Here is a 4,754-nt window from a genome sequence, read left to right as displayed (position 1 = left end):
ATACATACACACACATCTGGAAATCACTTTGCCGAAAAGCGTGATCTGGGGGGTATCAACCGATCGACCTCTTGTAATTCACACTTGTTCAATGACTCGCCGCTGCGAGAGTTCACCAACTATGTGGGCAGCGTGCAGTTCAACCGAATAGCCACGTCATCGCCTCAGTACATTGTATATACATAGGTAGTATATGTGTATAGAAATCTGTATCGTCTAATTGGGCGCTTCTAATCAATGCTTACCCGCTTATTCTGTTTTTAGACCACTAAAAGCCAAAAACAAATAAAAAAAAAAAAATATATAAAAAAAGAGATGTAAGCATGAATCTAGTACATTGCGAATATTATGACACCAATGTCCAAAAGCGAAACCATCGGGCGAACGGTTGGCGCCGTCGCAACAGCGGTCAGTAACCAAAATGTTGAAATTCAGATATATCCATAAGTGGTGGCACTCGCCATTCGCATTTTGAGAAATTACCGCTGCAGCCGCATTATAAATAATGCATCCGTTAATTTGTCTGCGACTTCTGGCCATGTAATTGATGCGTCCAGCGAAGAAGTGTCAAAGTGCCCGCGGAAACCCCAATAGCCTATGCCACTGATTGTTTCGTGGCGTTTTCAAGGCAGCGCACTTTTAATGGACTTTTTTCCAGCTCAGGCACAACACTTTAGGCATTTATGTGACTGAAACAATATAATTTAAACAGATCTTTTAGATTCTTATCATGATTGAGCTGTGCTGATTTCTGGTTGTAAGAATTGGAGTATTGAAACAAGTTTATAAAAGACTACACTGTGTCTTGAACACAAACTTTACTGCAGATAAAATCAGTTAGGTATAATTATTAATGTGTGTCCTCGAAAAAATTGCCAAAATTTTCAGGAAATTAGTTAATGTCCAAATGAATTACTAAATCAAAGTCTTCATATTGTGTGCACAGGAAGTGGGGTCTTAAATCAAAGCGCCTAACAATATCTATTTAGGAATCAATTTTGCCAAGTCTTTCTCAACTACAACACCCAACAATACCTATCTGGGCAGTCCATCTTCGTGTTTGGATCATCTTTGTCATTTTGGGTCACCTAGTGGGCCATGTAGGCCTTTCTGGGAATATCTACTGCTTGTCGCGATCGATATCTCTCTTTTTTTTGGGGCTGTTGTTGGATGGTTTTGTTCCTCGATGGTCTGACAATTTAATTCCCGATGCCTTCATTCATGTTCGCACTACAGCTCTCCTCTTTTTTTTAGTCTTAGTTTCCATTTAATTTTTTTGTATTTCCACTTTTTTTGTGTTGTCGAACATTTTCGAGTTTTTCTAAAATTTTGTTGCTGCCGGCAATTAACACAAAAACATTAATTAAGTTACGAACTAATGTCTTTTGGACATCAGTATACCCGGCCCTGACAGACAACCAGACGACATGACTATAAGTCCATATAAATATAGACAGCAGCGGTCAGTCAGGCAGGAGTTATTTTATTTCCTACAGGAATTGCATTGCATTGACATTTAATATTAATTCCATAAAAATATGCGAAAACAGTTCCTCATGTCGGAGACAAGGCAATTAATACTTCTTTTGACCATACCTATGTCATTGAACACAGCTGTATGCGTTTTAGTTGGTGTGAATGAGTGGAGATGAGACAAGAAACATACGAACGATTTGTTTTAGGCCTGGCTGCCAGTTCCTCCTGGCTGCTAAAACAAATTTAAACATTTCAATGGTGAAATACGTTATAAATGAATGGTCGTTGTAACGGGCAGACGCCACTGGTCACCGAAGGGGGGCGAAAATGGAGAGGGGGACCGGCGACACACGCGCAACAATTGTCTCGCAAGAAGGCCAAAACGAAAAAAGCATGGCGAACAAGTGTCTGGGATGGGGATGGGGATGTGGAATGGGGATGCTGCCCCCGGCTTCAGCTGTCCATTTGTTAGTTTTCTAGTTTCAGTTTTTCTTGCCGGCACACAGTCAACTCACTCCAGATAAGGGTATACCTAGCAAGTGGCTTTTGAAGCCTAAAACCTAAGAATCATCAAGCGGCTCTTAAAAATATTTTTTTATTTACTAATATCTCCAATTACTACGCATACAACAATGGCACATAAACATGCAACTACCTAACAAATTGAAACTACACGTTGATGCATTAAGAAGTATGCGGTAACAGTGATAATTAAAGGACTTTCAGGCTGATTTCCGGGTGTACACGGTACTATTGTGGCTCATCAAGTTTCGCAGATAGACAATGAACGCGTGCTGCCACAGGGTAAGTGGCATATCCATAATGGCGAGCATCCATGTCCATGTCCAGTGGACTCTACCAACTGCGAAAATCAGCTCGTAGGCATTTCGCTAATCGAGCCGCAACAAGTCCCCGTAAATAAAAAAGTGTACATTTTTTTTTTGTTTTTAACCTCACGTCCATTTGGTCGTACATCCATTCATCCATCGCTTGTGAAAATTTGTGTTAGCATTTCCGGCCCTAGTTTTAGCTCTGGCCATCTGTAGAATCGAGCAACTTTTACTTTTTGGCTTTGGATTTGCTTTTGGTTGTGGCTGTTGGTTACTTTTGTTGTTTTAGTTTCTACAATTTAATATCTAAGTCCGTATATTTTAACAAAGCCCTTCATGGCCCTCTGTTGCCAAGCGCGTCGAGTTAGCCACCATTAAAGGGCCGCTCAAAGGCCAGCAAAACGAGAAAAATTAATAGAAAAAGCCTAAGTGAAGGCCGGCCTTAACTGTGCCCCAAACATTTGCGCGTGTGGCCGAAAAAAAAGGAACACAGAAACAAAATTTATTACGAAACCGCCGCACAAATAGAGCCAAAACCGAAAGAAAAAATTAACGAACAACAATTTTTTGTTTGACAAGCAAACACGAAAGGAAGCTCGATTCGAATATCAGCGAAGATTCGATGCTCTGAATAAATCTGGTATAATATCACCATATATTGGTATTGATACTGGTGAATTTAATTTGTTAATATTGACTTTTAAATGTAAATTACAATTTTATTAAAATAAATAATATTTCTTGTATACTATGCAATATACTTTAATCTGTAGTAGATAGGCTTTAATTTTTGTATAGCTAATCGATGGGATTTGATTTTCAAAAGAGGCTTTTTCCGGGTGCTTTTCCCCCACCCCGTGTCATTTCAATCCGGTTGGGTTAATGCCCGGATCGCCGACACACTCCGTACTCCGCACTCCAATCGATTCCCAGTCTCTCACGCTGACCATTCACAAAGATGTCATATCTCGCCCCCTGTCATATCACGTGACACAAATCAAATTCACACCGCAGTCAAAAAAAAAAAAAAAAAAAGGTGGTATATATGTATGTATGTGGATTTATATAAACGTCGCCCTGAATTCATTTCAATGGGTTTCCTATCGCTTGTGGAATGGGAGATGGTTCCGGGGTTGGCCTATGGCAATTGTGCAAATAGAAACGACAAGTTTGTCGACTTGATTAACGAGATAATGACCAATGAAGTGCCGACTATTGACCAATATACCCCTCCCCGGTTCCCCCACAACTATATAGTCAAATATCAGCACCGTATTTGAGCAGAGGGTCCAAACCGCTGTCAATCATCTGCCACACGATAAGCGGACCCTCAAGAAAAAAAAAAAAAACAGCCAAAAAAAAAAATATATATCATCCGACGGACCAGGTTCTACCGAGATTTGAACTCGGATCGCTGGATTCAAAGTCCAGAGTGCTAACCATTACACCATAGAACCGGATAAAAGCGCTGCTGTAAAATTCCAGCCAAATGAAAATCGGCGCATCTGTGAGCGCTGGAGAGAGGTGGAGTGCAGTTCAGGCTCTGGTTTTATAAATAGCCCGTTTCGTCCCGCTCACTCCCACTAGGCCTCTGATGGAGGCCAGTACAGAAAGCGAAATAGGATCTTAAACAGAACACGTTAAAGTACATGCATCTTCTAAAATAAGCTGTAATCTTTCACATATGTATACATTTGTGAATATAACTATCCTCTTTTAAAATTGTTGTGATTTTTTGAATATTATCCATTTGTTTTTTAAAACTCAAAACATCAATTTAAATTGTAATTTTAAGTGTAGAGAAAGAGAGCATCTGAAAGAGAGTGAGAGCGATTGCATGCGGGAGCCAAGGACGTCATCCCAGTTGGTTTCGAAAGTCCTTGTAGGCGAATGTGTGTGTGTGGGTGCCTATCAATGTCCTTCTGCGAGGTGGTGCAGTTCGTCAGTGGGAAGCGGACTATTTATCAATTGCTAGATAAGCGGCTAAATTTCATTACATATGTAATTACGTCGATTGAAATGTTACGTTTTGCACAAACAGTGCTCGTCAATATATCCTTAGAGACTTACCGTATAATTGGATTAGGTGTTGGACTTCAACAAGGTTTCCTTAATAAATACAGGCACTCGAAAAATCTGAAATTGAAACATTGTTACCTGAAAATGTTTTATTATATTAGCTACATGTAAGGGTATTCTTCATCTGATTATTTATTTGTATTTTCCTATGTCAAATATTTATACACAAACTTTGTTCTTCCGCTCTCGACTTGAAAAGGGTCTCCGTGATCGAAATATCGAGATAACCCCTTTTTTTTGCCATACTTCGGTTGGGGTGAGGATCTGCAGAAGCGAAAAGAACAACAAACTCAAGTTGCCACTTAGGGAAGGTCCTCGAAAACGGGATGCATTCGAAGGGAAGTCTCTACGATAAATACATACTTGCAA

At 39.9% G+C, this 4,754-nt stretch overlaps 1 non-coding gene across 1 annotated transcript; it reads right to left on the bottom strand.

Annotated features, from left to right (window-relative positions):
* Nucleotides 1-3,691: 3,691 nt before the first annotated feature.
* Trnaq-uug lies at nucleotides 3,692-3,763 on the bottom strand. The gene has a single exon. It is a non-coding gene; the product is annotated as a tRNA-Gln (tRNA).
* Nucleotides 3,764-4,754: the final 991 nt, after the last annotated feature.

The sequence above is a fragment of the Drosophila yakuba genome, chromosome X, assembly GCF_016746365.2.
Source record: "Drosophila yakuba strain Tai18E2 chromosome X, Prin_Dyak_Tai18E2_2.1, whole genome shotgun sequence".
Taxonomy (NCBI): Eukaryota; Metazoa; Arthropoda; class Insecta; order Diptera; family Drosophilidae; genus Drosophila; species Drosophila yakuba.
The sequence above is the reverse complement of the archived record's forward strand: the minus strand, read 5'-3'. Positions and strand labels throughout refer to the sequence as shown.